The sequence below is a fragment of the Camelus dromedarius genome, chromosome 11 (genome assembly GCF_036321535.1).
Source record: "Camelus dromedarius isolate mCamDro1 chromosome 11, mCamDro1.pat, whole genome shotgun sequence".
NCBI lineage: Eukaryota > Metazoa > Chordata > Mammalia > Artiodactyla > Camelidae > Camelus > Camelus dromedarius.
Window position 1 is genome coordinate 34,557,295 of NC_087446.1, and position 22,364 is coordinate 34,579,658.

Genomic DNA, 22,364 nt, shown 5'->3' on the forward strand with positions numbered 1-22,364 from the left:
TAAAGCATATGATTACTGGCAAACTTAATTGGAAACTAAGTGTTCTAATACTAACTACTAGATATGTCTCAAGTTTAATAATTCCTTTAAAAAAAGTGATACTTAGAATAAAATCTTGAGAAGACTAATCCACAATACAACTTTCTTAATGCATCCAATTTGCTATGAGAAATACACTGAAATATTTAAGATTGACTTGAAGGTGCTTCAAATTTCAAACTACCAATTTAAAAATCATGTAAGAGAAAGCATATTCAAACATAATAATACAAAGCAAAAAGTGATGTGAGTCATCAGAAGATACAGATAAAGTGGAACCAGAGTTTGAAGAATGACTTCCACTTGAGATAAAGAAACGCATTATCAAGGATTTGAATGATTTGAACTGAGCTTTTAAAGACAGACAGTATTAGAGCATGTAGCATCATGGTAGGTTTCAGTAAAGAAAAAAAAAAAAAGAGGCAACAGCATAAGCCTTCATAACTGCAATGAGATCATAACATATGTGTAATTATTTATTTAACATCTCTCCTCCCAACTAGACTTCAAGTTTTAAAGGGCTGAGACTATCACTTTTTCCATTGTATTTCTAGTACCTAGCAGAGTATCTGGCACATAGAAGATATTTAGTGAATATTTGTTAAATAAATGAGTAACAAACAGAGGCAAGAAAGTAACAACTTACCTACAAAATAAAGAAGAAAGGAAGATACAGCTTAATCTGTTAGCTGAGGAAAGATTATTTAGAGTCAAATCACGAAAGAATTTGAAAATCAAACTAGGAAACTTTTACTTTATTTGGTTGGCAATTAGGAGTCACTGAAGTTTTTAAGGAGTGCAGTGATATAACCAGGTCTTGATGTTGTTCCTAATGGGATAGAGACCACAGTTTATTTTATTCATAAAAAAATAACATGTAGAAGCAAAGTAAATGTCACCTGTGATTTAGAGGAATGGGAGTTGGACTCAAAGCAAGACACATGGCTTCCAGACATGATGGGATTTCTCACAAGCTGCAGGACCTCTCTGAACTGCTTCATCTGAGGACTTTACCACTGGGTTGTTTTGGGATTAAGAAGGACTTTACCATGGATTGTTTTAGATTAATGAATCTAAAAAATACTGTATACTCAAATACTTTGAGAATGACACCTATAAATATTTCTGTTGGATACTATGGGTATTTAGAAGAGGTAGGGGATAGAAATACATGAAGTACTATCAGCAGAGCCAACCCATATTGCAACAACCCACCATGAGAAGCAGAGCCACGTAACCACCAAGCCTAAACCACCCTGCTGAGCCCAGCCTAAATCAGCACTTGTATGAATGATAGTGAATGTTTTTAAGCCACTGAGTTTGGGACAGTTTGTTAGGAAGCAATACCTATATGATTTCTACAGGTAAATGGCCAAGGAGCACATCTGGCTCTTTAGGAAGAGCCTTATACTAAGAAAGATGTCTAGGAAAATTAAGTTGGATTGCCCCAGCTGTTTCCTTCATATCCCTGTTTCTTTCTTTACCTCTTCTGGTTCCCTGCAATAGCTCCTGAGTTCAATTCCAATACTGGTAGCTAGATTTGTGAAGAAAACAGAGAGCCAGAACAAAGAAAGAAGGGGGGAAAAACTGAATCATATAGTATTACACAAAAAAAGAAAGAATTTCAAGAGAGAAAATCAAGTATGTACAATACAAAACACCAAAGAAAGTGAGAGTATAGAAGAGTTCCTTAGGTGTAGTAAGGAAGAGTTTGCTAGTTCATCAGAAAGTTGTTTTGGGGCATGAGAGACAGAAGTAGAAGCATTCAGAAAACAGTGAGTTGTGTATAAATTGAGACAGTGAGTTTATATAATCTAGTTTAAAAGTTTAGTTTAGAAGTAAGAAATAGGACAACAACTAGTGGGGCAGGAAATGGAACTTATTTCTTAATATGGGAGATCTGTGTTGTATTAGTTTTCTATTGCTACATAATAAATTATCACAAACTTATTATTTCCATTTTGTAGGTCAGAAGTCCACGTGGGCTTAGCTGGGTTCTCTATTTAGTATTTCACAAGGATAAAATCAAGGTATCAACTTGACTGGGCTCTTAACTACAGGCTCTGGGGAAGGACCTACTTCCTTGCTAATTCAGGTTGTTTGCAGAATTCAGTTCCATGCAACTACAAGACTAAGGCCCCATTTCCTTGCTAACTATTGGCTGGAAGCTGCTCTCCATTCTTTGCATGTATTCCCTTCCATCTTCAAGCTAGCAACAATAAAATGGATCCTTCTTGTGTTTTGAATCTTTAGCTACCCCTCCTTCTACCAACTTGGGAAAACTACTTTCTAAAGGGTTCATGTGACTATATTAGGCCTATCTAGATAATCTCCCTATCTTAAGGTCAACTGACTAGTAACCTTAATTTTATCTCAAAATCTCTTTTGCTATAGAACCTAATGTAATCAAGGGAGTAACAGCCATCATATTCACAGTCCTAGGGATTATCTTAGTGGCACATTTTAGGATTTTGCCTCACACAGACAGTTAGAAAAGGATACAAAAGCTAAAAGATTTTAAACATCAGATTCTTGTATTACACAAATTACCAATAATTAGGAAGGAAAGAAAAGGGAAAAGTACACCATCCAAGCCACATTAAAAAAGAAGGATGCCTTTTTCTTGTAGATTGAAAGAATGATAAAAAGGGAGAGGGAGGAGGCAAAAGGTAGCATTTATGCCAGCTATTTACTTTGCCAAAATTAGTACCATTTTAATTTAGATAAAAAGAGACATATTCTCATATTCTGGTTCTCTGAAAAAGTTCTTCCAGATGGTCACACTTCCCTAGAGTGACAGCATCCAATGTAGCCTTACACATATTGGGAATTCAATTAAACATTGCTGACCATCTGATTGAGAATTCAGTCTGGAGTAGCTGACTCAATACAAACATATGGCTTAGTCCCCATCAAAGGAAAAATCAAGTCACTGTATTCTCCTCTCCAACACTGCACCTCCTTTGCAATGTGGGAGAAAACAGACGTGAACTAATAAAAATAGACCATGTAACAAGGATTAGGGAGCAGGCAAACTATAGAATACAAAATTTCTCTAATTTTATTATAAAATCAGAATTCTTCAGCTAAAGATCAACACTGAGATACTTCTTTAATTCAATTCAATTCAATCAATGCTTACTGAGCAATACTTCAGGATGTTTAAGTTGAGGAAGATACAATCTGAGTTCACATTGCTAAAGGAGGGGGGATAACAGAAATATACAAATGACTATAAAGTGAGGTTGAGTGATATTACGTGTTAAAAGTGAAGAGAAGGGAAGAAAACAATATTAAGCCACTTTTAACCCTGAAAAGAACCATATGAAATGTTTATAGATAAGAAAAATAAAGGCTCAGACAGGGATAAAAACATTTTTTCAAGGTCACATAGCAAGTATATAGCAGGGTATAGATTCAAATTCAGGACTAACTGACCCAAAAACTCAATCTCTCCCAAAGGACAGAAAAGTCATCTCTGGTTGGATAGTTGGATGGGGTTTGGAAACTGGTGGAGAGAAAAGTAGGAACAGTTTCTTAGGGAAGCAGTTATTTCAGGTAGAACTTGGAAATATATATACAATTTTGAAAAGCTGAGATGTTAAAGAGGGAGAACAATTCTGGGGAAAACAGCACAGGGTCAATATTTGGAGAACATACTGACTTAGTTACTTACTTAGTTCAGATAATGTACAGCACAAACTCTTTACAAATAAACATTAAATTAGACACATATTTTAGAGCCCAAATATTGGGGTTAAGAGACCAGTTCATTAGTCCAGGCAAGAGTCTAAACTAGGATCTCAGCAGTTAAAAAGGAGAACGGGGACTGACGTGAGGGGCAATATGGGAAATTACTCTTTATTTTACTCTCATTTAAGGGGGAAAAGGCAGGGAATTTCAATAAATGAGTTTGAATTAGGAAAGGGAAATTATCCCTGTCCCACCTCCTCCCTCTAGAAGTCGAGACGTTGGCAAATTACAGCCCCCAGGCAAAATCCATCCCATCCTCTGTTTTTGTAAATGAAGTTCTACTGAAACATAGTCATGCCCAGTCATTCATGAACTGTCAATGACTGCTTTCTTCTTAACAACAGCAAAAACTGGCCAATAAAGCCCAAAATACTTACTCTCTAGCCCTTAACAGAAAAAAATCTGCCAAAATTTGCTTTAGTCCCATACCTCATAAATCCCTGTTCCAACTCTTTTAGTAGTTTGTTCTGGTCTAAATATGAAGCATATGTGGCTATTTCTTGATTGATCAACTTCCAAGATTATCATTTTAATTTCTATTAGAGTAATTGAGAATTTGGCTCTCTTACACCATCAGCCTTCCTCTCCACTTCCCCCACAACACACACACACTTCTCTCTCCCAATATAAATATATATTTAAATCAGTAGTCAGTCTTTAAAACATGACTATGACTACATATTCTTCATTACTGAGCCAGATAATGTAATGAATATTGTTTCCATACTTAGAAAAACTTTCTTTCTTAAGGTAATAATTATCATTTGTTTCATTTGCTTAGTTTTCCTTTAACTATCACTATTCTTCCAAGTCCAACAACACATTTGTCAACTGTCGATTTTTTCAAATATTCAAATATACCAACTACTTCATTGCTTCTATTTGTTCCTCTCAAAACCCTTCCTAGTCCTCCATCCTTTTCCTCCATCTAGACTAGTTGCTCTCTAAGCCTAATGAACAGCTATTTTCATGGAACCTCTTTTCTCTGACTTCTTATACTGAATCCTCTGTTTTCTGCATCCTCTATCTTTCTCTTTATTGATTTTCTCCTTTGTTTTTTGCGAGTTCATCCTCCAGAAGCCTTCTATGAAAGGACATATAAGATATAAATGCTTTAATCCTTCTATGTCTTCATATCTAATTAATAGTTTGACTGAATAAAGAAATCAAGCTGAAAATGTTTGACAATTCAAAGAAAAAATTATAAACTTGTCTGAAGGAGTTTTCAATGTATATTGATGTAATAAATTAGAAAAAAAGAAATCAAGCTGAAAATGATTTCGCCTCAATTTTGAAAGCTTTGCACCACTGTCTTCTACAATCCAATATTACTACTAAAAGTTTGATTTCATTCTGATTTCCGTTCATTCCTGTGTGATTTGTTTTTATGGGTTTTTTCTTCTTTTGTTGTCTAGAGCCTGCACAAAGCTTTTAGGATCTTATTTAAATCTATGATGTTTAAATTTCAACATGATGTGGCGTCATAGTCTTTTCTCATTCACTATGCTGCATACTTGGGAAGCTTTTTCAGACTAGAGATTTTTATCCTCCAGTACTAGGAAATTTGCTCATAATATTTCTTTGATAATTTCCTTCAGAACTTTTTCTTGTTCTCAATTTGTATCAGTTGTCTACAGCCACAATAAAGATACCTAATAAACCATCCTAAAATTCAGTGGCTTAAAACAATAACCATTTATTATTGCTCTGGATTCTACCAGTCAGCGAGGCAAGATTGGTCAACAGATTCTGGCTGAGTTTGTTAGGCAGTTCCTTCTGGTCTTTTTTTTTTTTTTTTAACATTTTTTATTGATTTATAATCATTTTACAATGTTGTGTCAAATTCCAGTGTTCAGCACAATTTTTCAGTTATTCATGGACATATACACACTCATTGTCACATTTTTTTCTCTGTGACTTATCATAACATTTTGTGTATATTTCCCTGTGCTATACAGTGTAGTCTATTCTACAATTTTGAAATCCCAGTCTACCCTTCCCATGCTCTGCCCCCCTGGTAACCACAAGTCTGTATTCTCTATCTGTGAGTCTATTTCTGTCCTTTATTTACGCTTTGTTTTTGTTTGTTTGTTTGTTTTTGTTTTTGTTTTTTAGATTCCACATATGAGCGATCTCATATGGTATTTTTCTTTCTCTTTCTGGCTTACTTCACTTAGAATGACATTCTCCAGGAGCATCCATGTTGCTGCAAATGGCATTATGTTGTCGGTTTTTATGGCTGAGTAGTATTCCATTGTATAAATATACCACCTCTTCTTTATCCAGTCACCTGTTGATGGACATTTAGGCTGTTTCCATGTTTTGGCTGTTGTAAATAGTGCTGCTATAAACACTGGGGTGCAGGTGTCATCCTGAAGTAGATTTCCTTCTGGATACAAGCCCAGGAGTGGGATTCCTGGGTCATATGGTAAGTCTATTCCTAGTCTTTTGAGGAATCTCCACACTGTTTTCCACAGTGGCTGCACCAAACTGCATTCCCACCAGCAGTGTAGGAGGGTTCCCCTTTCTCCACAGCCTCTCCAGCATTTGTCATTTGTGGATTTTTGAATGACGGCCATTCTGACTGGGGTGAGGTGATACCTCATTGTAGTTTTCATTTGCATTTCTCTGATAATTAGTGATATTGAGCATTTTTTCATGTGCTTTTTGATCATTTGTATGTCTTCCTTGGAGAATTGCTTGTTTAGGTCTTCTGACCATTTTTGGATTGGGTTGTTTATTTTTTTCTTATTGAGTCGTATGAGCTGCTTATATATTCTGGAGATCAAGCCTTTGTCGGTTTCACTTGCAAAAATTTTCTCCCATTCTGTATGTTGTCTTTTTGTTTTGCTTATGGTTTCCTTTGCTGTGCAGAAGCTTGTAAGTTTCATTAGGTCCCATTTGTTTATTCTTGCTTTTATTTCTTCTAGGAGAAAATTTTTCAAATGTATGTCAGATAACGTTTTGCCTATGTTTTCCTCTAGGAGGTTTATTGTATCTTGTCTTATGTTTAAGTCTTTAATCCATTTTGAGTTGATTTTTGTATATGGTGTAAGGGAGTGTTCTAGCTTCATTGTTTTACATGCTGCTGTCCAGTTTTCCCAACACCATTTGCTGAAGAGACTGTCTTTATTCCAATGTATATTCTTGCCTCCTTTGTCAAAGATGAGTTGACCAAAAGTTTGTGGGTTCATTTCTGGGCTCTCTATTCTGTTCCATTGGTCTATATGTCTGTTTTGGTACCAATACCATGCTGTCTTGATGACTGTAGCTCTATAGTATTGTCTGAAGTCTGGGAGAGTTATTCCTCCAGCCTCTTTCTTTCTCTTCAGTAATGCTTTGGCAATTCTAGGTCTTTGATGGTTCCATATGAATTTTATTATGATTTTTTCTAGTTCTGTGAAATATGTCCTGGGTAATTGGATAGGGATTGCATTAAATCTGTAGATTGCCTTGGGCAGTGTGACCATTTTAACAATATTGATTCTTCCAATCCAAGAGCATGGAACATCTTTCCATTTTTTAAAGTCTTCTTTAATTTCCTTCATCAATGGTTTATAGTTTTCTGTGTATAATTCTTTCACCTCCTTGGTTAGATTTATTCCCAGATATTTTATAACTTTGGGTGCTATTTTAAAGGGGATTGTTTCTTTACTTTCTTCTTCTGTTGATTTATCGTTAGTGTAAAGAAATGCAACTGATTTTTGAACGTTAATTTTGTAACCTGCTACCTTGCTGAATTCTTCAATCAGCTCTAGTAGCTTTTGTGTGGACCTTTTAGGGTTTTCTATATATAGTAACATGTCATCAGCATATAATGACACTTTTACCTCTTCTTTTCCAATTTGGATCCCTTTTATTTCTTTCTCTTGCCTGACTGTTGTGGCTAGGACTTCCAGGACTATGTTGAATAGGAGTGGTGATAGTGGGCATCCTTGTCTTGTCCCAGATTTTAGTGGGAAGCTTTTGAGTTTTTCACCGTTGAGTACTATGCTGGCTGTAGGTTTGTCATATATAGCTTTTATTATGTTGAGATATGTTCCCTCTATACCCACTTTGGCGAGAGTTTTTATCATAAATGGGTGTTGAATTTTATCAAATGCTTTTTCTGCATCGATTGAGATGATCATGTGGTTTTTGTCCTTTCTCTTGTTGATGTGATGTATTACACTGATTGATTTGCGTATGTTGAACCAGCCTTGTGTCCCTGGGATGAACCCCACTTGGTCATGACGTATAATCTTTTTTATGTGTTGTTGGATTCTATTTGCTAAAATTTTGGTGAGGATTTTGGCGTCTATGTTCATCAGTGATATTGGCCTATAATTCTCTTTTTTTGTAGTGTCTTTACCTGGTTTTGGTATCAGGGTGATGGTGGTTTCATAGAATGAGTTTGGGAGTATTCCCTCCTTTTCAATCGTCTGGAAGAGTTTGAGAAGGACTGGTATGAGTTCTTCTTTGTATGTTTGATAGAATTCCCCGGTGAAGCCGGCCAGTCCTGGACTTTTATTTGTAGGGAGGTTTTTAATTGCTATTTCTATTTCCTTTCTAGTGATCGGATTGTTCAAGTGTTCAGATTCTTCTTGATTCAGTTTTGGTGGACAGTATGTTTCCAGAAACTTGTCCATCTCCTCTAGGTTATCCAGTTTGGTTCCATATAGTTTTTCATAATATTCTCGTACGATATTCTGTATTTCTATTTTGTTTGTTGTAATTTCTCCATTTTCCTTTCTTATTTTGCTAATTTGTGCTCTCTCTTTTTTCTTCTTTGTGAGTTTGGCCAGAGGTTTGTCGATTTTATTTACTTTTTCAAAAAAACAGCTTTTGGTTTGGTTGATTTTTTCTATGGTCTTGTTAATCTCTATCATATTTAATTCCTCTCTGATCTTTATTATTTCCTTCCTTCTGCTGCTTTTTGGGGCTTTTTGTTCTTCTTTTTCTAATTCATTCAGGTGGTGGGTTAAATTGCTTATTTGAGATTGTTCTTCTTTTTTGAGGAAGGCCTGTATCGCTATAAACTTCCCTCTTAGCACTGCCTTTGCTGTGTCCCATAGGTTTTGAGTGGTTGTGCTTTCCTTATCATTTGTCTCAAGGTATTTTTTAATTTCAGCTTTGATTTCCTCATTGATCCATTGTTTTTTCAATAACATATTGTTTAATCTCCATGTTTTCCTTTTGTTCTCCTTTGTTTCTCTGTTGTTGATTTCCAGTTTCATGGCATTGTGGTCAGTAAAGATGCTTGAGGTAATTTCTATCTTCTTAAAATTCTTGAGGTTTCTTTTGTGCCCAAGTACATGATCGATCCTGGAAAATGTTCCATGTGCACTTGAAAAGAATGTATATCCTATTTTTGGGGGGTGTAATGCTCTGAAAATACCCACCAAGTCTAGTTTTTCTATTGTAGTATTTAATTTCTCTGTTGCCTTGTTTATTTTCTGCCTGGAAGATCTGTCTAGTGATGTTAATGCAGTGTTAAAATCACCAACTATGATTGTATTCCCATCAATATCCCCCTTTATCTCTGTTAGTAATTCTTCTATGTACTTAGGTGCTCCTATATTGGGTGCATATATATTAATGAGTGTAATATCCTCATCTTGTATCACTCCTTTAATCATTATAAAGTGTCCTTCTTTATCTTTCTTTATGGCCTTTGTTTTAAAGTCTATTTTGTCTGAAATCAGTACTGCAACACCTGCTTTTTTAGCTTTTCCATTTGCATGGAATATCCTTTTCCATCCTTTCACTCTCAATCTATATGTGTCCTTCTCCCTAAAGTGGGTCTCTTGTATGCAGCATATTGAAGGTTCTTGCTTTATTATCCAGTCTGCCACTCTGTGTCTTTTGACTGGAGCATTTAGTCCATTAACATTTACAGTAATTAATGATAGATGTGTGCTTATTGCCATTTTGAACTTAACTTTGCAGTTGAATTGGTATATCCTCTTTGTTCCTTTCTTCTTCCTTTTGTGGTTTGGTAATTTTCCTTTGTATTATCATGGATTTTATTTAATTTTTGTGACTCCTTTGTAAATTTTTGGCTTGTGGTTACCCTTTTTTGTAAATCTATCAACCCATTACTATAACTGTTTTTATTAAACTGATAGTAACATGATCTCAAACCCATCCTACTGTTAAAAAAATTTAAAAAAGAAAGAAAAAAATTTTCTATATTTCCCTGCCTCCCTCTCCCACTCTCAGTGATTTGTATGTCTTCTTTTATAATTTCATGTTTACTTTATTTGTAATTCATGAGTTATCACCTTTCCAGTTGTGTGTTTCTCATTTCTGTAGCATCCTGCTGCTTTTCTATTTAGAATAGCCCTTCCAATATTTCTTTTAGCATGGGTTTAGTGTTGCTAAACTCCTGCAGCTTTTTTTTTTGTCTGTGAAACTCTTTATTTCTCCTTCTATCCTCAAGGATAGCCTTGCTGGATAAAGGATCCTAGGCTGCATCTTTTTTTCATTCAGGGCTTTGAATATATCTTGCCACTCCCTTCTGGCCTGTAGTGTTTGTGTAGAGAAATCAGCTGAGAGCCTTATGGGGGTTCCCTTGTAACTTACTCTTTGCTTTTCTCTTGCTGCCTTTAGAATCATTTCTTTATCCTTGACTCTGGCCATCTTGATTATGATATGTCTTGGTGTGGGTCTATTTGGGTTCTTCCTGTTTGGGACCCTCTGAGCTTCCTGTACTTGGATATCTGATTCCTTCTTTAAGTTTGGGAAGTTTTCAGTCAAGATTTCTTCAAAAACCTTTTCAATCCCCTTTGATCTTTCTTCTCCTTCTGGGACCCCTATTATGCGAAGATTGGGACGCTTTATATTATCCCATAGGTCCCTTATGCTATTTTCATTATTTTTTATTTGCTTCTCTTGTAGTTCTTCTGAATGGGTGCTTTCTATTGCCCTGTCTTCTAGATCACTAATTCGTTCCTCTGCATTATCTAGTCGGCTTTGCACAGCTATTAGATCATTCCTCATCTCTGTCAATGAGTTTACCCATTCTACTTGGCTCTTCTTTATAGCTTCAATTTCACTTTTGACATATTTTATATCTCTAAACACTATCTCTTTTAATTCCTTCAGCAATTCGATCACTCCTTTTTTGAAATCTTGATCTAGTAGGCTATCGATGTCTATTTCGTTGATCTTTCTTTCAGGGGATTTCTCTTGTTCTTTTAATTGGGAAAGGTTTTTCTGCTTCTTCATCTTGCTCATACCTCTTTGGCACTGTGGTTTATGGAGTATCAGTTGTTTATTTTGGTCCTTAAGGATTTTATCTATCTGATGCCTATTTAGGAATAGAACTTAGGAAAAAAAGAAAAAAAAATAAAGAATTTTAAAAGAAGGGAGAAAGAGGGTTTGAAAACAGTGTGTAATGAATAATAGAAGAGTGAGTTGAAGCAGAGTATTAATCGGGTTGAGACGTCCTTTTGAAACCTTTACAAAAAAAGGGGGGGGGGAGATGAATAGATGTATTTGAAACCTGTGTCTAATCAATAGCAGGACATCAAAACCCAAGAGAAATAGAAATGAATTAAGAAGTAAAGATTAAGAGAGTAATAGAAAATAGAACAGGTAAAAACAGATTAAAAAAAAGGGGGGGGGGGTTGTCGGTGTTCTCCTGGAGTCTGTGTGCTTTTAATGTGAAGTCTTTCTGTCTTCGTCCTGTTTTGGAAGCTCAGCTTGCTGTTTTCAGAGGCCCTCCGTTGGCGCCGTCTTCTGTGCTGCTCCCAGCACCTGTCCGCAAGCGGATCGCGCCTCCTCCTAACACTGGGTCAGGTGCAGCTCTCTGCTGTGGGCGGGCGGGTCGCTGCCCCTCCGGATGCCGCAGTCAGATGTTGCAGACTGGCCGGGTAGGAGGGCGGGTCGTGCCCCCTCCCAGCACCTCGGTCAGGGGCTGTGTTCCTGCCCGAAAGACGGGGGGCCGCTCTCGCTCTACCTGCGCCGCCGCCGGTAGCTCCGCTGCTCTGTGCGGCTGCGCGCTCCGCCGGCCGGCGCTCCGCCCTGGCCGGCGCTCCGCCCTGGCCGGCGCTCCTAGGGTGGGCTCGGGGAAGACCGAGGGACAGCCCTGTCCCTGCTCCGAGCCAAAACCCAGCTCCTTGTTTGTCTTTGTGGAGCAAGTTCTCTGAGCGACCAGGATGGAAGGATCCTATCTGCCCCGGGCTGCAGGCCAGGCTCAGTCTGGCCTTTGAGGCTGCTAAGCCCTCCAGTGCGGATGCAGGTTTCGCCCCCGCCCCCGCCTGAGTGCTCAGCGCGGAGGATATGGCGGCTGTGCCTGAGCCCCGCCTCTCTTCCCCCGAAAACTTTCGGCGGGTTTTCAGAGATGGGGGTGTGCACCCTTCCCCCGAGAGCACCTCAACCTTGCTGTTTTATGGAGGGCCCAGGTTGTTCTGCCCTGTGCACCCACAGCCACAGCGCGCAGCCCCTTGCGTTTCCCCGGGGCTGCCTCCGTGCAGCCACTTCCGTCCTCCGCCGGGCTTGTGCATCCTGGCCCTGCCCGCCGCTGCCGGCCCGCGTCTCAGGCTGGGTGTCGGGGGGAAGCTCTGTGCCCGTTTAACTTAGTTCTGTTAGTCAAGGGCTGCTCTGTACAGATCCGAGCCTCGGAGGCTCCCCCTCCGTCCCGCTGGCCTCTCAGTTGGAGAGGGGAGACCCAGCGAGCGAGCGCCAGTCCTCCTTTGCCGCTCCCTCCCCGCGGGACCCGTCCTGCGCTGCTTTGCCTTTTGTTCTTTCTTTTTTCCTTTTCTCCTACCAGATTTTTGGCGTCTTTATCTTTTGAAGAGGGCGATGTTCTGTCGGAGTTCCGCAGGTGCTCTGGTTGGCTGAGTGGGTCTGTAGATGTGGGTCTTGGTGTATTTGTGGGAGAGGGTGACCTGCGAGCGTCCTTCTACTCCGTCATCTTCTCCCAGTTCTTTCTGGTCTTGGCTGGGCGTCACCCACATATTTGTGGTAGGCTGGCCATTAACTGAATTAAGATGAAATTAGTAAGACAAAACCCTGTTCCATGAATCTTATCCTTTAGCAGAATAGCTCAAGCATATCCTCATGATAATCACAAAGGTTTCAGACAGGCAGCAAAAAAGTACTTTACATTTGTGTCAAATTTTCTACTGCTCATTGGCCAAATTAAGTCCCAAAGTCAAGTCCAAAGTAAGTGTCATAGAATACCAATAAAGAGCTTGGATACATGGATTCACATGTGGAACCCCTATTAGTCAGATCTTGAGCATGCTGAATTGATCCTCTAATTTTCTTTTTTATCCTCCTGCCCTCTGGTGCCTAACACAGTACTTCAGTAAATATTTCGGCAACTGAAAGAGTTCATAATTTAGTCAATCTAAATGTATGTTCTCTGCAACTCAAGTTATAGGCTACTGGTTCATGTTTCTTGGTTTTTGTTTTTTTTCCCAGTGACTATGTAATGGCTCTTAAATGGCTGTTCTAGAAGTAGGCAACAGCTCCCAAAGTGACTACAGAAAGAAGAGATTAAATGCCAGGACTCCAGAGTTAGATAGGAGAAGATCTTTTAAAGGCTGCTCTGATATGCAGTGTCAAACCATACTGTCACCCCGGGTATAGGGAGAAATAGGAGATTAAGATTGGTCGGGCTGGGTTGGAGACCAGACTGTGTAGAGAGCCAAGTCCAGAAAACAAAAGATTAGAGTCTTCCCATTTTCCATAGTGAGAAACAAGCCAGGGAGTTTGGGAACCGAATGGGGACAGCAGTGTCTTAGGAGGGAGGGAGCTAAGGACTTGAGGACCAGTATATTATAGCATTGTTGGGAAAAAGGCAAAGTCTCAATGGTCAAGGCAGACAAAAGGCCTGGGAACACAGTAGGTCAGACAGCAGAAGAGAGAATGAGCTTGAGCCTAAGGCAGGTTTTACTTGATTATTGAGCTTTTTACTATAGGTCTTAGAACGTGAGTAAAGTGCTTTTCATCCGGATTTTTCAACCTTGGCATTATTGACATTTTGGGCCAGATAATTCTTTGTTGGGGGTAAGGCATGGCTGCCCTTAGCACTGTAGGATTGCTGCCACCTTGGCTTATGCCCACTAGATGCCAAAAAATCTCTTCAGACATTGCTGAGTGTCCCTTGGCAGGTAAAATCGCCGCTGGTTGAGAACAAATGATTAACAGGTGTTTGAATCAAATGGCCACTATTGACTAAAGAAAGGGTGAAGAGGAACAGTGATTATGAGTGACTCTAAATGTTACATCTTTTCATATGAATTCCAAAAGAAATCAGGTCCAAAGGTAACCTAATCATGTTGGCATAGATGAAATAAATACCAAGAAGAAGAAGGCTTTGTATTTGCAAATGGCATGGAAATGTGAACTATTTTAGATTGTACCGGAGAAATAATGTTTGGAGAAAAGAGACTGGAGTTGACACAACCTAATATAATAGGTTTACAACTTAATATATAAGTCAGATATGTAAATAAATAATTCATAGACTGATTACAATCCAATTATCCTTATTTTATAGCTTTAAAAAAATAGAACGTCCTCAGAATTGACAAAAATAACAATCTCAAAATGAAAGTAAACAGAATGAATGAATGAGTAAATGAACAAGCAGATGGATAAATGAGAAACCAAGTACCAAACTAGTAAAGCTTTTTGGGGGGTCTTAGGAAAGGTGGTACACCACGTAAATGAGAGTTTCATTATTCTACTACATCTCCTTTCATTTTCCTTAAATGTCATTCTTACTATAAATGCTAATTAGTTTAGCATATATAATAAATTAATCTGGTGGTAGAAGAATTCTGCAACACAATTCCATGCTGAAAAATCTTATCTTCTCAGCTTTACAGATATGAAGCTTCTAAACAGATCTAACCAACTATTTTGTGCACAGACCAGACTGATACTGGGCTAGAGTGCACCACATAGCCTCTCCAGATATTTACAGTCAGTGTACATCTGATTGGTCAGTGTTTGTGCCTTAACAGTTGTTAAACAGTTTTAATGTCAGGTTTGGTTGGTACAGTCTCTCAATTTTAGAGCAACAAGCAGGGTTCCCAAGAAAAGAGATCATAACTAAATTATATTCTTTCTCCCTCTAAAGATATAAAAATAAAGTGCCCCCTCCACCATCACTGATAATTTTTCAGCACTGGGGAAAGAATATTAGCTTTTAAGTCAGGCAATTCTGGATTCCAAATCCAACTATTTCATACTTAGTCAAGTTACTTAATCCAGTTACTAAATTTCTCTGAGTCTCATTGTCCTGTAAACTAACACATGTATGGCAATGAGCACAGTGCCTAGGACATAATAGGTACTCTAAAAAAATGTTTAATTTTTCTCAGCACTGAGAGTGCTAACCAAACCTATGTTCTCAGTCAACAATTTCTCTCAAAGATACAATCCAAAAAGATATAGTCCAAACTATGTGTCATTAGTATGCCCTGTTTCATAATTATTTACTCATTTAGTTATTCAACAAATAATTGTCTGAAGGCCTTATATGTCCCAGGAATAAGGTAATAACATCTACACAGCACTTTAAAAGATAACTAAGCCAAGGTTTCAGGCCTGAAGGAGCTCAGGGTCTAGTGGGAAGGCAAACATGCAAACCAACAATTACAATGCAGTGTTCTAAGTGCCAAAAATATAGATGTATACAAGGTACAGGGATGCACAGAAGACAGAGATCAGGCAAAGCTTCCCAGAAGACATGGTTATGCTGGAATTGAGTCTAGGAGGATGAACAGGGCTTTTGCTCAGTATACAAGGGAAGGATGGTAACCCTGGGGGAACAACAATGGAAAGCCCATGATTCCTGCTAACAATGTCAAATACAGGAATCAGGTATGGTTGGAGGATGCTATTGCAGAAGACTGTTGGAAAATAAGGCAAGTTTGAAGGAGCCAAATCACAAAAGGCCTCAAATGATATTTCAAAGTTCGGACTTCATTCTTTAAGCACTGGAGAGTGACTGGTTTCTAAGTCAGAGAATAACATGTTTTAAAACAATTCCTCTTATGCAAGTAAGAAGAGAAAGGATCAAGGACGGCTCTAGGGTTTTTAGCTTAGATGAATGGTGCACTGTGGTTCCACTAACACAAAGGAGCCATACAAATGGCAGAGCAGAACTGTGGGTAAAGATAGTGAAAATTTCAAGTTTCATACCTCTGTTGAGGAGATGTTCAAAAGGCCATTGGGAATAATATGTTTGAAGTTCAAGAGAAAAAGCTAAAACAGAGATACTGATTTAAGATAGATACCTGGGAATAATTTTTAAGGAACAAACTTTTTAAAATAAATGTAATTTGTTTAGACTTCGCTCTCAACTTCAAAAAAAAGATTACAAATTAAAAACCTTAAATTACTGTCTATTTCACATATATTAAATTTTAACACAAAAACAATGAAGAGATGTCAACATATTTAATGAAAACAATAAACTCTTATCAAAGATAAGCATTTTATATTCATTTATTTATTGCTTTTTTAAAGAAGTCTACTAAATAATAAGGACATCCTCCTTACCTATAAAATTAATATATCTCCAAAATAATTTTCTAATGGCAAAAAAAAAAAAAAAAATACAGCATGCTTCATCTTCTGAATAAACAAGTGTGTTTAATTTCCTGAGTAAACATTTCTCATACTTGACACTGAACGGAGTCCAAATTCACTGAAGGAGTTAGGAAATTTCTAAAATCCCAGGAGCAATAACCCTTACCCAGAGAATCTAGTCAAGAGCTTATTATAAGGGACTAAAAATTCAATGTCATATCAAAATTTTAAGTAACATCATGCGTCTCTATTTAATAAATTATTTCAAAACCAGGTCACAATTGACAGACACACTATCTTGGGCAGACGGGAGAGAGTGGATAAGCAGAGAAAATTTCCTTTTATCAACTGAAGCATGTCCACCAACTGTCGTATCTGGAAAACAGCCAAAATGAGCACTTTATTTGCAAAAAGAACAGAAGACTGTTAAAATATTATCAAAATGTGTGGTGTATAAAATGTGGAATGTAGAGAATTCTTTTAAGATTCCCGTTTATGGATATTTGGAAATGTTTCTAAGATATAGATTAAAAGCCTAAATCAATCCATGTAACAAGCTCTAAAAGCCAAAGGTAAAGCCCCTTGAATCCCTTGGATAAGCTTTACCCTTTTCTTCTAAACTATGACTATTTATGCAGGGTTAAAGTCCCTTTATACACTTCTAAGACAGTTATCTGGTGTCATAAGTATTTAATTGAATTAACCACATGAATTACCTTGAGAAAACCATGGTCAAACCATGTCTCTTTCTCTTCACCTTCTTTCTTTATGTTTCCTAAATTTTCTGTTCCTATCATAGAGCATTTTCCAGTTTCTTGGCTACAGGGTTTATCAGCAAAACCTAATACAGCTGAGTTGCTAAGAAAAAACAGCTTAATTACTAAGGAAAGAAATCAGAGAGAAAAAAGAAAAGGAACCTAGAAACGCTAACAACTGAGAGGAAACAGTAAAACCTTGGACTTTGTCCAAATCCATATAAATTTACAACTCTAGATTAACATTCTCAATTCAGATCAGGGCCCATGGACAACTAAGAGTCACCAAGAGTTTTCTAAATGGACTTCTCACCGATCTAAAATAAATACATATTAAAGTAGTAGTAGTAAAAGTAAGAGTTGGGATAATGTTCACAGCCAACAATCAGGGAAAAAGAGAAGGGTAGGCAATTATTTTGAGTAACTTTGCTATTAGAAACTCTCTGGCAGTTATAACACTGCTACTAACACCACGGTCATCCTGGACAAGGTGCCGAATTGTATCACACAGTATTCTGGCTCTTTAAAGGAGTGAGGGAAGAATATTCAGGAAATAGGAAAAATAAGGTGAAGAAAGACTTCTGGTCTGGGTGTATTCTCTCAAGAAGTTCACAAAATAGTCAAGGTAATACATTTTTTTCCGCATGCCCTTTTTCTGAGATTTTGTCACTTTCCGCCCCCCAACCACGAGGATCCCAAAGAGATCCAGCAGCCCCTAATATATGCTACACAATCCTGTCTGCCTGATCCTTGCTGCCTTGATTCCTGGTCTTTCCAACTCCTGGCAGTTCAACTTTTCCTTGATTCTACAAGATTTGTATAGTCCTTTAAACTCCTATTTCCCTGTAAAGAGCAAGCAAGCAAGACTTCTGAGGAAGGTTACATTAGACATGGATCTTGTACTCTTTTCCTCAACTGCTTTCCATCACAGAAACAATGTATGGAATACACTGCTGAGAAAATATATGTCAATCCCAGATTCAAGAGTTTTGGAAGGATTCTGAATAGGCAGGAATGGGTAGAATACTCTGTATACTCCCACGTTCTGCTACCAAATGTCACAAACTGCAAAGTTCAAGAACGATTTCTATAAAAGCTCAAGAAATCCATAAAAATAGAAAGCCAAGATACAAAAAGGGATACTATGAAAAGGTCATATATTATTAGAGGTGCTGCTGATGATAAGAAAAGATAAGAAGGTAAGAAAAGAGTAGGAATCATGATCTCTTCAGATCCCCGTATATTATCCTCCACAGTAAGTATGTTGTTTAAATCCAGGCCTCTTTGCTTCCCTTATGAGGTAGTAAAAACAAAATTCTAATCATCTTTCCATTGAACTTGTTTTCCCAGACCTAGAAAAGGAGAGCAGCAATTGATAATACTGCCTGCTGCTTATTTTTTCTTGGACTTGGCATGAAAATCTGAATGGTCTTTCAAAATACAGAATAGAACTGCAATGAGTTATTTCTGAAATGTTCCCAATTATTTTCTTCCCACCTTTTGCAAATAAGGAGGGTATTTCTCAGCTATATCAAATGCTTATTAAAGAGCTTCCTGGACATTGTCTCAGATTTGTTTCAAGGAATTATGGATTCCTGGCAATAATTTAAAGTCTGGGAGATACCCAGTATGAATTACCTCCTATCTTGGTTCATTTGGAGCAAAAATCATTTTTGTAAGGCCAGTGCAGATTTATCCTATTTTAAAATATACTTGGTCTATTTCCTAATATAATGTATTTGTAACATCTTAAAAATCATAATGGGAATATCATATAACAAGAAAAACCTACTTGCTGAAATCCTTATCTCTATCAAATTCTGCAAACTCAACTCCCTCAGCAAATGACAGTGCTTTTATAACTCTTTTTTCTGCAATATCATCATCTTACTGAAATTCTTGAGAATGCATTTCACTGACAATTATGATAAAGACTTTAGCTAAACAGAGCAAAAAATATATAAAGATTTTCTGTCTCTCAGTCAATCTGGAGGCCTACTACAAATCCACAGCAACATACATAAAAGAAAAACTCATAAAAATGCAAAGTGCTGACCAACCTATCAAATTCTCATCATCTGTCCTCCAAAATGCAAAGAGAGACAGTGTTCAGGAGAACTGCCACACAGTACTCAAGCTTTGGTCATAATCTCCATGTTACTTAGAATTCTTAAATACCCAAAGCCTGATTTTCTTCCAGTACAAGGGTACAGGCATTGCTGACTTGGAGAGATTAGTAGTAGTAGAAGTAGTGGTAGTAGTGGTGGTGGTGGTGGTGGTGGGAGTAGTAGGAGTAGTAGGAGTAGTAGGAGTAATATCATCATCGATAATAAGAGCATTATTTACTCTCCTCTTCCACTTCCTCTTTCACTCTTCTCTTTTTCTTTCTACTCATTTCCTTTCTCCTCCTGAATAATTCAGTCCCTAAAGCCATTAAGCAGGGCAGAGAAAAGCAGGCATCCACACCAGAGGAAAGAGGGAAGCTGCAGTTGCCTACAGTGAAGTGACAAAGCCCAAGCCAGGGGAGAAGGATGCCCATATTGGGGACAGCTGACTGTGGGGTGTCACAGCTTAGGCAACCTGGGGAGGGCATCCCCATAGCAGGGTGGATGATATGAGAGGATCACAGCCCAAAAGGGCAAGAAGGGTGTCTGCATGGTAGTGGCAGAGGGGAACATCCTAACATGGGGTGTCAGAGTCCAAATGGTGAAGAGGCCATGCCCACATAAGGGTCACACCAAGTGCAGGGGGATTAGACCTCAAGCAAAATAAAAAAGATATCTCTCTGTAGATGCCAACTGGCATAAGGAATCAGAGCCTGAAAAGGACAAGAGGGTGCCTATGTAGGAGACAGCCTAGCAAGGGTGGCAGAGCGTGAGTAGAATAAGGAGGGCAATGACACAGGGAAGGTATGACAATAGAGAGGGGAACTGGTTACATACAGAGGGATTTATCAAGTAAGTATATGTACTAAGGAGAAGCCAAGATTTTCACTACTGAAAAGGGAAGTTATAAATATAGGAAGGGAAAAACTAAAATGAATCCTGCCTGTGAAGTTGGACTAGAATTAGACATATCACTGTAAACTCACGGATTGCAATACATATATAGATATAGATGTAAATATGTGTATTTCTGTATGTAAACATATATAAATTTTTTACTCCCTAGCAGAGAAAATCTTAGAGAGGTGACACTCCAAAAGCAAGGAGCACACTTGGCACCCAAATCTTAGCTTCTAATGATCATTTTCCAATAAAAAGAACTATGGTTTCTTGGAGATATGGCTGGGCCAGGAGTGATGCAAAGAAAGATGAGTCCTGGAATATTTTATGATGCCAAAAGCAAAGAAATGATGCAAAGAAATCAGCCTTAAAGGACTTGTACTGGATAAATCTGGGACAATTAAAGTATCAAAATTAACAGTGTCAGTAATGCATTATAACCCATGCAATAAAATAATAAACCATGAGCCTATACTTATATACAGGCATATCTCATTTTTTTGTACTTCATTTTATTGCACTTCACAGATACTACATTATTTACAAATTGAAAGTCTGTGGCAATCCTGTGTCAAACAAGTCTATCAGTGCCATTTCTTCCAACAGCATTTGCTCACTTTGTGTCTCTGTGTCACATTTTGGTAATTCTCTCAATATTTCAAACTTTTTCATTATTATTATATTTGTTATGGTGATTTGTAATCAGTGATCTTTGATGTTACTATCGTAATTGTTTTGGGGTGCCATGAACCACACCCATATAAGACAGTAGACTTAATAGAGAAATGTGGATGGTCTCACTGCTTCATAAAACTGGCCATTCTCGTATCTCTCTCCTTCTCCTTGGGCCTCCATATTCTCTGAGACACAACAATACTGAAATTAGGCCAGTTGATAACCTTACAATGGCCTCTAAGTATTCAAGAGAAAGGATGAGTCACACATCTCTCACTTGAAATCAAAAGCTAGGAAATGATTAAGCTTAGTGAGGACACATGTCAAAAGCTGGGATAAGTCAAAAGCTAGGCCTCTTGCATCAAGCAGCAACCAAGTTGTAAATGAAAATAAAAAGTTCTTGAAGAAAATTTAAAGTTCCACTCCAGTAATCATAAATGATAAGAAAGCAAAACAGCCTTATCGCTGATAAAAGGAAAGTTTTAGTGATCTGGACAGAAGATCAAATGAGCCACAACATTCTCTTAAGTCAAAGCTTAATCCAGAGCAAGACCCTAACTCTTTTCAATTCTATGAAAGCTGAGAGAGAGCTGAGAAAGCTGCAGAAGAACAGTGTGAAGCCAGCAGAGGCTGGTTTATGAGGTTTAAGGAAATAAACTATCTCCATAACATAAAAGCAAGGTGAAGCAGCAAGTGCTGATGTAGAAGCCGCAGCAAGGTATCCAGAAGATCTAACTAAAATAACTAATGAAGGTGGCTACACTAAACAAGATTTTCATTGTAGACAAAGCAGCCTTTATTGGAAGACAATAAAGGATTTTCATAGCTAGAAAGGATAAATTCAATGTCTGGCTTCAAAGCTTCAAAGGACAGGCTGACTCTCCTGTTAGGGGCTAATGCAGCTGGTAACTTTAAATTGAAGTCAGTGCTCATTTACCATTCCAAAAATACTAGGACCCTTAAGAATTATGCCAAATCTGCTCTGTCTATGCTCTATAAATGGAACAAGAAAGTCTGGATTACAGCACACCTCTTTACAACATGGTTTACTGAATATTTTAAGCCCACTCTTTAGACCCACTGCTCAGAAAAAAAGATTCCTTTCCAAATATTACTGCTCAATGACAATGCAACTGCTATCCAAGAGCTCTGATGGAGGTGTAAAATGAGATTAATTTTGTTTTCATGCCTGCTAACACAACATCCATTCTGCAGCCCACAGATCAAGGAGTAATTTCAACTTTCAAATCTTATTATTTAAGAAATACATTCTGTAAGGATATAGCTGCCACAGAGAGTAATTTCTCTTATAGATCTGGGCAAAGTCAATTGAAAACCTTCTAGAAAGGATTCAACCTTCTGGATGCCAGTAAAAACATTCATGATTCATCGGAAGAGGTCAAAATATCAACATGAACCATAATTTGGAAGAAGCTGATTCCAACCCTTATGGCTTACTGAGGGGTTCAAGACTTCAGTGGAGGAAGTAACTACAGATGTGAAAATAGCAAGAATTAGAAGTGGAGCCTAAAGATGTGACTGAATTGCTGCAATCTCATGTTAGACCTGGAACAGACTGAGAAATTGCTTCTTATAATGAGCA

The 22,364-nt window shown here is 37.9% G+C and overlaps 1 protein-coding gene and 1 pseudogene across 5 annotated transcripts in view; both read right to left on the reverse strand.

Annotated features, from left to right (window-relative positions):
* Positions 1–12,734, reverse strand: part of LOC135322495 (interferon regulatory factor 7-like) — a 55,304-nt pseudogene extending 42,570 nt beyond the window's left edge.
* The window catches only part of ANKS1B (ankyrin repeat and sterile alpha motif domain containing 1B), an 857,966-nt gene that overhangs the window by 822,559 nt on the left and 13,043 nt on the right, over positions 1–22,364 (reverse strand). The window lies entirely within an intron of this gene.